Genomic DNA, 12,844 nt, shown 5'->3' on the forward strand with positions numbered 1-12,844 from the left:
GACATGACTCTCCCTTGAGGCCATCACATTTTGTCTCATGGTGATCTGTTGTCTAAGAGTGTCCTTTGAGCTGTTCAGGAAAGATCATGCTGTCAGCGCCTTCTTTAGCACTGGAGTGAGACACCTTGAAGCTTATGCAAAGTTTCCGCAAGGGTTTGCACTGGGGTCCTATCCCTGGGGCCTGCTGCAGAACTGCTTGGCTTACATGGGGATGGACACAGTAGTGCCTCATAGTTTACAAGCATGTCCTTCATCTCAAGTGGCCCCTTTGCAAACCCAGCTGCAGCTTTTCGAAGCGAGCCAGCAGCTCGGCTGGGCTGTGACCAGCAGACATTGCTTCCTCTGGCTTCTGAAGATGGGAAGAGGTGAGGCTGTCCACCCTGGCTGTGGAAAGCGTGGGATTTCTGGCACTTCTGAGACTGGCTTTGAGAGGCACACTGGAGAGCTAAGGCTGTTTCCTCCTCTCCTGGCCCTTGGGAGGGCAAGAGAAAACGGCTTTCCTGAACAGCATGCCCCATGGTGGGCCTCAGTTCTCTTTGAGAGGACAGGTTGGTAGCTTGGGGATTTTTTTGTTACACTGTGGGCTGAGCACTAGTTGGGATAGTCAGGCACATCCCACCCCAAAGCCTGGATAATGGGGCAGCTTCCATGGAAAGGTCCAAATTTGTCTATGAAGCACTTTGATGTCTTACCTGGAGGCTCTGTTCTCCAGCTCCTGCCTTCTTGCCCCACCTTCCCCTGAGAGCCTGGGCAGCCGAGGCTGACTCTAGCCTAGCTACCCAAAGCTGCAGAGGAATGGGCTGGAGAGTAGGTGCTATGACCAAGAGGATCCAAAGAATAGCAGGGGCACCTTTCTGAGAGCCCACTGGGCTCCGAATCCCTCTGTGTTGCCAAAGGTTTGTATCCTGGGCTCAGCTCTGCTTAGTCCTCTGCTCCACCCCACATCACTTGCTGAACCAGCAGCTTGGGGACCCTCTAGGGTACTAGCAGGGCTCTGATCTAAGGCAGACAAACTCAGTGTTGGAAATATATGCTCTATGCGCTTCCCATGCTACAGCACTTGGGGTTAGCTCCAAACATGAATGGCAGACCTTAGGGTGGCTCAGGATTCCAGGGAGACAGATCTGTAGTGATCTGACAGGCTCCCAGCTCTTCTCTCCGGTTTCTGGCAAACTGCCCATCTCTCCCAAGGCAGAGGACCAGCTGGAGATAGCTTTGCCTTTGTCCTGAGTCACTACAGTCCTTGTGGTAGCCAGAACAAGGGACATGAAGCCAGGACCACAAATAGGGGTACAGCGGCAGGTCCAGGAGTGTCTGTTGGTGGACTTCTCTGCATCCGTCCCTCGCTGTATTAGCAGAGCTTTGCTGAGCATCATTTCCTGAACAAAAATAGCAAGATAGAAAAGCTGTCTTTCCTTTGTTCCTGAATTAACCGCACCCAAACTTTTTTTTTTGTAATCCATAAAAGGTTGGGGAATACATGAAGCAGGTGTTTTCATTCTACGTCCCCACTGAAACTTCCTCAGTGTTTAGAAATTGGAACCAACAACAACAAAAATACACAATGGGCTGCCATCTTGAAATCAGTTCCTAAAAGACTAAGGCATGTCCCAAAGCAGAAACCTGGGAAGCATGAAATGAGTTAAAACATTTATTTTTCATGCAACAGGAAAAGAGGGTTTATGCCAAATTCTAAGAATGGCCCTTTCTGAAAGACAAACAAGGGGAGACTGATTTGTATACAATCTACTCCCACATAAAAAAAGAGTAAATGTAACTTAATAGTTTTGTAAATGGGAGAGGGGAATCTATAAACTATAAATATGTTATTTTATTTTTTTGTACATTTTTAAGAAGAAAAATAAATAAATATTCACAATATGAGTCAAACAGCTGTGTCTGCTGCTTTCTGGGCAGTGGCTGCTGGTGTGGGGAAGAGTCACCAGCCTGGGGTCTTGGCTGTCCCTGCCCCTTCAGTCCTTCATACAGTGGAGACTTGCCTACCAGTGCTCTCCCTCCTCCTTACGCCAGGCTTGCAAAAGAAGAGGGCCAAAGGGCAACAAGAGGCCTCCAGGGTGGCTGCCAGCACAGCTGCCCTTGACTGGCCTCTCAGGTGGGTTCTTTCCACTCCCTTCTCTCTGGCACTTTGTGGTTATTTCTGCTTCATTAGATCTGTGCCAACCGCTACAGAGAGGCTGAAACCGCACGGCTCCTGTTTCAGTTCCATCTCCACACGCTCTGACCCTTGAAAACCCATACTAGGGCTCCTGTGCTAGCCACCTCATTATGCAGCATTCACACTGCTCCAGCTGGTATCGTCAATGATCTCCAGGAGCAGCCATTCTAAGAGGCAGAATGCTAGCATTTTCTACAGCACCCTTCTTTAAGGCACAGTACTAAAATCTTGCCTCAAAAAAGCCTTCCCTGGCCTCACCCCCAATGGGATCCCTGCCCTTTGTTCTCAGATCAGTGCTAGGGAAAAACAGGCCTGGGGTGGATGGAGAGTGTTTATTACGGAAAGTTCTGGAAAGATCATGTAATTAGAAATGGGCCATGGTCTTTTTTTTATTGCTACCCATGTCCTTCCTCATCTTTGGGTCTGATTGTTCTTCATATCTGCCTGAATGGGTCGTTTGGGGGGATGTGAGTGTTATCACATCTTCCTTTCCCTGTGGACATCAGTGAACTGTGCTTATCCCCTCCTCCCCCCTCCCCAAGCTCCCCAAACTGGGGGAGATTTTTGGTGACATATTCCATCTATTCCAAAGGGTTCTTCAGCTCTGTACTCCTAAGCAACTCTAAATGGGTCCATGGTTTATACTGGGAAGTCAAGAATTTGAGGAAAGATGGTGGGGGCCTCTGATGAGCCAGAGGCAGAGAAGAGAAATGTGAAAAGACACCAAGGGTGAGCACCACCCATGTTCATTGGGCATCAGTATCCATCACGTGGTACTTGGGAAAGAACATTTCCCATTCGCCATGAAGTGTTTATAGTGGTATTTGATCCTGAGTTAGGTATTCCCCTCCGGCCATCTCCTTTGCTAACAAGGCCTCTCTAGCTCACACATACACTTCCAAGCCTGCCACACTTATGCTGACTGGCAGCCCCATCAAACACTCAGTATGAGTCCAGCCAAATGATGAGATGTTGCTATTGAGGTTCAGCGAGAGGTCTGACTAGCCATTTGCCTGTCTTCCTGGGGGTGGTGTGTACTGGTGAGGATTTTTATTAGCATATACTAATTTAGATATTTACACACATGTATGATTTGGTCATTTTCATACCTCATTACTCTGGTTTGTTCCCCTTCCACTCTTGCTGATCCCTTCATTTTTCCTAACCAGGCTCCTTTCACATGTCTCCCACATTTCCATGTGCACCGTGTGTGTGTGTGTGTGTGTGTGTGTGTAGACTCAATGAGTTTAGAGTTGCTTATGTGAGCATGGGGAGAAAGTTATTTAGAGCATGGGCATGGGCAACTAAGTATCACTGTTACACCAAGTTACACTGCTAAGGAAAATGTCTCCCCTTCCTCCTCAGGGAGGGGTGGAGTCTCTTCCCTGTCCCTACCCCCTACCCCAAACCCCACCCGTGTTAGAATGTCCATGGGCCCAATTTTGGGCATAGGAGGGAATATTTAACTAAGTGGGGTTGGCAAGTCCAGCTGCATTGTACCTTAGAGTGTTTTTACTGTTTGTCACAGAGAAATACTAAAATATCAAATATTCCCTGGAAATTCATAGAGCTAAGCCTTCCCATGGCCTGGATGTTCCAAGCTGCCCCCTAGTTAGCTCCTGATGGTCACTATCTCTGCACCCGAGGAAGGTCTGGAACTATGCACCACACGTTAACACTCAGTACAGAAAGTCCTAGGCAACAGGCATATTGATGCTACAAAAGTGGGGAAATGGTTGAGTTGTAGGTATACAGGCTCCTCAGGGCTCTGGCCACATTCCCATCATCACCTCATCATCACGTGTTGTGTTTCAGATATTGCTTACACACAGAGACTAACTGTGGAGGAGGAAAAGAGTCTCCTCCACATCTGCACCCCAAAGGTCTAGCTGGCCTGTGAGGAGCCTATTGTACCTCCTAATCTAGGGAGCAAGTTAGTAGCTCTTGTTCATACAGCATTAGCCTTTGGGGCTGTAGTCAAGGCCAGTGATAGGAACAAGATGAGAAAAGCTTGATGTGATGGCTTTGGGGGAACATTTAGTTATCTCTCCCACTAAATCTCCAACAGAGTGGGAAGGGAAAGGATTATATTGCTGCTGTATTTTTAGTTTGGTTGGTTTTTGAGACAGGATTTCTTTGTGTACCCTTGGGTGTTCTAGAACTCACTACATAGACCAGCCTGGCCTTGATCTTACAGATCTGCCTGCTTTGCTTCCTGAGTGCTTCCCTGATCCTACTGAGGGGTTTTTCTGAGTTTTGCTTTGGTGCTTCATGTTTGGAGAAGCACAAAGTGGGAGGGAGTGAAGGCCAAGCTGAGAAGGAAGTAAGGAAGCCACACATGGACCAGAACTGCTTTCAAACTCTTCCACCCTCAAACCTGGAAGACACAAGCTTCCACACTGTCACACACACTGACACACACTGTCAGCTGAGGCAGCTTAGTAAGAAAAAAATCTCATGCTCCAGACAATGATATTAAATAATAAACATGCTTTAATGCCAGGCAAGAGCTATACAATCAACTGAGAATGGGACCACTTCACATAATATGACATATATATGTAATTAAATCCATTTCCAGAAAGTCCCCCTGGGGAGTACCACACCGCCCCTTCTCCATCCTGAGCGAGGTATGAACAGTCAAGCACTCTGAAATGTCCTCCAGTCCTGTGGACAGCACAGACTTCCTTTACTTGGAACAAAACAGGCTCTACCTCCACCAGAGGCCCCTGAACACAGCACAAACACTGCCTGGCCACAGGAGTGACAGATGTCTTCAGACACTCGGCCCTCCTGATGCTGTGACTTTCCTTGGTCAAACATGCATGCATAAAATGACACCCAATGCCTTCCTGGGAGAGGTGGAGAAGAGGAGGAAACATACAGATAGGTCTGTTATGTCTGTGTGTCTAGCTGGTCTGGAGCTCTCCAGGCCTTCTGGGGACCACAGGGTTCATAACCTGTGCATCTGGCTCTTGAATTCTGAAGAGCTGGAGGCCACCTCTGGTTTCCATCCCAACTTGGGTTAATTTTGCTTTCCAAAAACAGACTTTATCATTTGGCAAGCCTTGCTACAAAAGGTAAGGAAATGACACTAGGAAAAATTAAGATTACAAAATCTAGGTCACAAAATTTCAACCTATGGAGACACCATTAAAGTTTGAACTTCTGCCAGTTAAGAGTATCGCCATGGGGGGGGGGACCTTCGGCCAGCAAGAATTGCCTGGGCATCATTTCTTATAGCTATGTTTAAGTTTTTGCGGCTTTGTTCTACAGGAAGTGGCTACAGGCAGCAGAGACCTTCCTGACTCCTCTTAGGCAGACTCTGCCACCAACATCCTTGAGTGTCTGGGCCTTGTTGATGCCACTGTGTGTGAGGCTTTGGTTGCCTGTAGCCAGAAGTTTTTGCTTCCAACCCGTATTTCAAAGTAGTGTATATGAGGTGACCAGCCCAAGCAACAACTCAGCTTTGCTAGATTCAAATAACACGGTGAAAGGGAGTGCTGTTGGGACCCACGGTGGCCTCAGACACTGCAGGCTCCCTAGCCAGCACCTACAGTGGGTGGGTGAACTGCCTGGCTGGCCCACACCTCACTACATGAAAGATACCCGGGGGCAGAAAAAGAAGATTCTAGGCGTGGCTCCCCCACTGAGGATATAGGTTTACACTGTTAGGACCAATCTGCTTTTCCGAGTCTATGGAACATTCATCTGCTTAGAAAGACAGCACACCTGCACCTGCCAGTGTGCTGCTGGACCTTGGCCCCTTCTCAGAGCTGCTGGTGGACAAGACGCTTGGAAACTGCCTTCCTCTGGCCACCTTGACTCTGTAAAACCATTCGAAATCAAAGCTGGGCCTGAGAAATGGGACCATCCCAAATTAGAAAGAAAAACAACTGGACCTTGAATAAGGGCCAGCTAAAAAGAAAGAGCAAGTCAGGCAATTTAGGGGAGGACTGTCCTTGAAGCTATGAGTTCCCCGCTACAGCTGCCAACCGCATAACTGCTATCTTTTCTGCTAACTAATCAATGTAAAGGCCTGAAATAAAAACTCTGTGCTTTGTATGCTCGGGGTCGTCTCCTGCTTTGAAGGGACGACCCCCATAGCGATCGGAATAAACTGCCTCTTGCTTTTGCATGGAACCGCGGTCTGTGAGTCACTTTGGGGGAGGGAGCGGTACGGACCCTGCACCAGGAGTGCAGGTTTTGCAGGCCCTTGTCATCATTTTTTTGTAATTTTATGGAGTATATAAAATACACTTGTTGACTGGTACATTTGTGCAAAGACAGGACTTTAAAACAAGACACTGACATTCGTTGTAGTTGGCTTCACAATAAACTGCTAAAACAAGTCTTCTGTAGTAAGATTGCATTAGCGCTCACTAAACATGCATTTACAAGGCAAAACACTTAATTTGGTCTGCAATACCCAATATTTTATATACAGCAGTCTTTTTATAAATCACAAGTAGGTAGCAAGATGGGTCTGGTTTTAGAATGTTACCATCTGTGTTTGATTTTTCAAAGGGCCTCATAAACCTCTGTAAACCTGTGGGGTGGGAAAACCGCTGAGTCATCTTTCCCCATCTCTGTTAATTTACCTTGTAATGTTCACAGCTTGGAAACTACAGCCTGCTGGGGTGGAGGGGAATGTCCCAGCTGGCTTTAATAGCTTTACCCCAGGGGGTAACCTGCTCTTAGAAAACCTAGCCTCCGGGTGCCTGCCATAGCCCTGAGGGCATGCGTGACAACACACCCAGATTAGGAGTTTTGTCTTTCAAACAAAGCCCCTCAAAGCTTGCTGAAGGATCTCAGGGGCAGAATGGAATTCTTTTCTCTGGCCCCACCAGTCTTGGGTTTTAAGACAGATACATTAGAATCAAAGGGGAAAAAGTAATGATGATTAAAAAGTCATCCAACAGGGAACACCACGAAGTCTGTTCATGCTCTCCACAAGCGCTCTGGGCATTCACGTCCACGACGAAAGAAGCAAGGGGCAAGGGTGTCACAGCAGAGCGCGTCTGACTGAAGAGGGGACAGCTTCACCATCAATATTGTTTGGCAAAAAAATACAAATAAAATAAGTTTAAAAGCCAACTGGGAGAGACCCAGGCAGCTGTAGCGTCCTTAGGGTGCGGGGCTCAGAACTGGCCGGCGCTGCTGGGGTCACACTGCAGGAGACGCACTATGGATGGATCTCTTTTGGCCCCTCGGATGAATTCTTCCAGGGAGAGTTTTCCTAGAAGGCAAGAGGACCAGTGAGTGACGGCCTGTGGTCCTTTGCACTGCACACGGGGCACAGCAGAAGCCCACAGCTTCACCCACCAGAAGCCAGGAGACCATGAGGCAGAGACCCCAATTCTCTGTTTACCATGGCATTCCCCCACCTCGCTCAGTGCACAGGGCCATTTAACAAGACCTCCAGGACAGGACCCAGGGCCTGGGGAGGGTACTGGCTTACCCTGACCTGAATCTTTGCCCTAGTGGCTCTTCTGCCTCTACCTATACCGGGGCCTCACCCCACTCCTCGAGCCCCTGTGCTCATGCTCAGCTTCTGAGGACTGAGTAGCCCTAGCTCATTTGCGTGTGCCAGGCTCGGGCCCTTCAGCCCCTGTGTACTGCTGTATTCTGGTTTGCAGAAGACTCCTCCCCCCACCCCGCTCCCAGTGGGCAGAGCAGGAGTGTAGGTTCTTTTTAACAACTTTTGAGGATAGCACCACCGTCATCCAAAGTCGGGAGGATAAAGGAGTGTGTTCTAGACAGAAGGTGATACACTTCTGTCAACCCAGGCGGCTTGAGAAGGAAGCCAAAAACCTGGATCTCTCACCAGATGGCTTTCTTTCTTCTTTTTTGATATGGACTCTACTGTGTAGCCCAAGCTTCCTTTTTTACCTCAGGCTCCTCAATTTCCTGGATCTTCAGTATCCTTCCTCCTCAACTTTCTGCCAGTAAAGGTCTCTGTCACTATCACTTTGGAGAAATGGGGGTGGGGGTGGCTTTCCTCATTCCTGGCACTTCCATGGTGACCATTTGATTGAAGTGACTCATTGACTGATAGTTGGAAATAGAACTGTTGGGAGCCGTTACCTAACTACCTAACTTTGCCCTCTCTCCTTCCCTGCAGACTTAGCCCCATCTGTTTTTCCAAAGACAGATACGAGGCTGCCAGGCTCCTCCAGGCCTGTGCACTTCAGTACCTCCTTAGCTGCTCTTCCATGCTACCTGCTCAGCCCCTGCAGGATGAGAATGAGGGGATGGGATTGGAAGCAGCATCTAAACACTTTAAAGCTGCAGGCACAAGCACAGGCATCGGGCACCACAAGCTGTAGAGCATTTGGTACCCCATATGAACTCTGCCTCTTGCACAGACTCCCAGATTGACTTGCTTGTAGGTGCAGACTTTCCATGGCAGAGGCCAGCAGTGGGATGCAAAGACCCTTATCTAAGGAGACTCTGGTGGCAGCAGGCTTCACACCACGCCGGCTCTGCTCCAAGTGAGGAGGGACAGGAGGCTCATGCCCGAAGCACTGAAGCCAAGCCCTGAGCTGAAGCAGTGTGTTTTTCGGGTGCTCGGCAGTCCCTGCCCTCCTGCCCTCACTGCCTCCATCCCCATAGCTTTCCTTGTTTAAACAAATCTTTCCTTCTCAAAGCCCAGGGCAGTAGTACTTGGCTGTGCATTGGGCAAGGGCCCAGGCAGAGCTCTTTGATCCCATAGAAACAGTCCCAGTGGAGAGGCTCTGCCATTGCCTTGAGCCAGATATCCAGAAGTGTCTTTCCCCCCATCATTTAGTCCTCCTCTAAGGAAGAGGCTGGGTCTTAAAGCCATCATGTTCCCCAGATGACCAAAACCTGTGGTTCAATATCATAAAAACAATCCCATGTTTGTTTAAACTTGTGAAACAAACTATGTGCTGTGAATCAGGGCACATGAGGGAAAACAGCTCTCAGAGGATGTCAGGCAGCTTCATGGAGGCAACTTCTAGCAGTGAACAAGCTGGCTGTGCCACCAAACCAAGATTCTCAGGGAGCTGGCGCCCCACGTATGGGGGGAAAAGGAGGCTTATTCTATGCAGAACATGCTATCATACACACCACGAAGGACCTGGTCTATTTGAACACAGCTCACTAGAATTATTAAACATCAGGTGTGAGGGTCTGGGGCCAGTGAGCTGTCTCAGTGAATAGAAGTATGTGATGCGTAAACCTGATGACCTGAATTTGATTCCTGGAAACTATGTAAAGGAAAGTGGGGGAAAACGAACTTCATAAACATGTCTTCTGCATGTGTGCACCATGGCACACTCATACATGTCATGTAATAATACTTGCAAAATTCTACACTGTAATATTAAAATGAGTTTTATGTTTTAAAAATGAGTTGGCTGGAGAGATGGCTCTGCAGTCAAGAGCAGAGGACCAGTTTGATTTCCAGCATTCATGTTGAGTAGATCACAACCTCATTACTCTGGTTTGTTCCCCTTCCACTCTTGCTGATCCCTTCATTTTTCCTAACCAGGCTCCTTTCACATGTCTCCCACATTTCCATGTGCACCGTGTGTGTGTGTGTGTGTGTGTGTGTGTGTGTGTGTGTGTGTGTGTAGACTCAATGAGTTTAGAGTTGCTTATGTGAGCATGGGGAGAAAGTTATTTAGAGCATGGGCATGGGCAACTTAGTATCACTGTTACACCAAGTTACACTGCTAAGGAAAATGTCTCCCCTTCCTCCTCAGGGAGGGGTGGAGTCTCTTCCCTGTCCCTACCCCCTACCCCAAACCCCACCCATGTTAGAATGTCCATGGGCCCAATCTTGGGCATAGGAGGGAATATTTAACTAAGTGGGGTTGGCAAGTCCAGCTGCATTGTACCTTAGAGTGTTTTTACTGTTTGTCACAGAGAAATACTAAAATATCAAATATTCCCTGGAAATTCATAGCGCTAATGCCTTCCTATGGCCTGGGTGCTCCAAGCTGTCCCCTAGTTAGCTCCTGATGGTCACTATCTCTGCACCCAAGGAAGGTCTGGAACTATGCACCACACGTTAGCACTCAGTACAGAAAGTCCTAGGCAACAGGCATATTGATGCTACAAAAGTGGGGAAATGGTTGAGTTGTAGGTATACAGGCTCCTCAGGGCTCTGGCCACATTCCCATCATCACCTCATCATCACGTGTTGTGTTTCAGATATTGCTTACACACAGAGACTAACTGTGGAAGAGGAAAAGAGTCTCCTCCACATCTGTACCCCAAAGGTCTAGCTGGCCTGTGAGGAGCCTATTGTACCTCCTAATCTAGGGAGCAAGTTAGTAGCTCTTGGTCATACAGCATTAGCCTTTGGGGCTGTAGTCAAGGCCAGTGATAGGAACAAGATGAGAAAAGCTTGATGTGATGGCTTTGGGGGAACATTTAGTTATCTCTCCCACTAAATCTCCAACAGAGTGGGAAGGGAAAGGATTATATTGCTGTTGTATTTTTAGTTTGGTTGGTTTTTGAGACAGGATTTCTTGGTGTACCCTTGGGTGTTCTAGAACTCACTACATAGACCAGCCTGGCCTTGAACTTACAGATCTGCCTGCTTTGCTTCCTGAGTGCTTCCCTGATCCTACTGAGGAGTTTTTCTGAGTTTTGCTTTGGTGCTTCATGTTTGGAGAAGCACAAAGTGGGAGGGAGTGAAGGCCAAGCTGAGAAGGAAGTAAGGAAGCCACACATGGACCAGAACTGCTTTCAAACTCTTCCACCCTCAAACCTGGAAGACACAAGCTTCCACACTGTCACACACACTGACACACTGACACACACTGTCAGCTGAGGCAGCTTAGTAAGAAAAAAATCTCATGCTCCAGACAATGATATTAAATAATAAACAAGCTTTAATGCCAGGCAAGAGCTATACAATCAAATGAGAATGGGACCACTTCACATAATATGACATATATATATAATTAAATCCATTTCCAGAAAGTCCCCCTGGGGAGTACCACACCGCCCCTTCTCCATCCTGAGCGAGGTATGAACAGTCAAGCACTCTGAAATGTCCTCCAGTCCTGTGGACAGCACAGACTTCCTTTACTTGGAACAAAACAGGCTCTACCTCCACCAGAGGCCCCTGAACACAGCACAAACACTGCCTGGCCACAGGAGTGACAGATGTCTTCAGACACTCGGCCCTCCTGATGCTGTGACGTTTGTTGGTCAAACATGCATGCATAAAATGACACCCAATGCCTTCCTGGGAGAGGTGGAGAAGAGGAGGAAACATACAGATAGGTCTGTTATGTCTGTGTGTCTAGCTGGTCTGGAGCTCTCCAGGCCTTCTGGGGACCACAGGGTTCATAACCTGTGCATCTGGCTCTTGAATTCTGAAGAGCTGGAGGCCACCTCTGGTTTCCATCCCAACTTGGGTTAATTTTGCTTTCCAAAAACAGACTTTATCATTTGGCTCACAGGATTTGCAAGCCTTGCTACAAAAGGTAAGGAAATGACACTAGGAAAAATTAAGATTACAAAATCTAGGTCACAAAATTTCAACCTATGGAGACACCATTAAAGTTTGAACTTCTGCCAGTTAAGAGTATCGCCATGGGGGGGGGGACCTTCAGCCAGCAAGAATTGCCTGGGCATCATTTCTTATAGCTTTATTTAACTTTTTGCGGCTTTGTTCTACAGGAAGTGGCTACAGGCAGCAGAGACCTTCCTGACTCCTCTTAGGCAGGCTCTGCCACCAACATCCTTGAGTGTCTGGGCCTTGTTGATGCCACTGTGTGTGAGGCTTTGGTTGCCTGTAGCCAGAAGTTTTTGCTTCCAACCCGTATTTCAAAGTAGTGTATATGAGGTGACCAGCCCAAGCAACAACTCAGCTTTGCTAGATTCAAATAACACGGTGAAAGGGAGTGCTGTTGGGACCCACGGTGGCCTCAGACACTGCAGGCTCCCTAGCCAGCACCTACAGTGGGTGGGTGAACTGCCTGGCTGGCCCACACCTCACTACATGAAAGATACCCGGGGGCAGAAAAAGAAGATTCTAGGCGTGGCTCCCCCACTGAGGATATAGGTTTACACTGTTAGGACCAATCTGCTTTTCCGAGTCTATGGAACATTCATCTGCTTAGAAAGACAGCACACCTGCACCTGCCAGTGTGCTGCTGGACCTTGGCCCCTTCTCAGAGCTGCTGGTGGACAAGACGCTTGGAAACTGCCTTCCTCTGGCCACCTTGACTCTGTAAAACCATTCGAAATCAAAGCTGGGCCTGAGAAATGGGACCATCCCAAATTAGAAAGAAAAACAACTGGACCTTGAATAAGGGCCAGCTAAAAAGAAAGAGCAAGTCAGGCAATTTAGGGGAGGACTGTCCTTGAAGCTATGAGTTCCCCGCTACAGCTGCCAACCGCATAACTGCTATCTTTTCTGCTAACTAATCAATGTAAAGGCCTGAAATAAAAACTCTGTGCTTTGTATGCTCGGGGTCGTCTCCTGCTTTGAAGGGACGACCCCCATAGCGATCGGAATAAACTGCCTCTTGCTTTTGCATGGAACCGCGGTCTGTGAGTCACTTTGGGGGAGGGAGCGGTACGGACCCTGCACCAGGAGTGCAGGTTTTGCAGGCCCTTGTCATCATTTTTTTGTAATTTTATGGAGTATATAAAATACACTTGTTGACTGGTACATTTGTG

This window comes from Meriones unguiculatus, assembly GCF_030254825.1.
Source record: "Meriones unguiculatus strain TT.TT164.6M chromosome 13 unlocalized genomic scaffold, Bangor_MerUng_6.1 Chr13_unordered_Scaffold_34, whole genome shotgun sequence".
In the NCBI taxonomy this organism is placed as follows: domain Eukaryota; kingdom Metazoa; phylum Chordata; class Mammalia; order Rodentia; family Muridae; genus Meriones; species Meriones unguiculatus.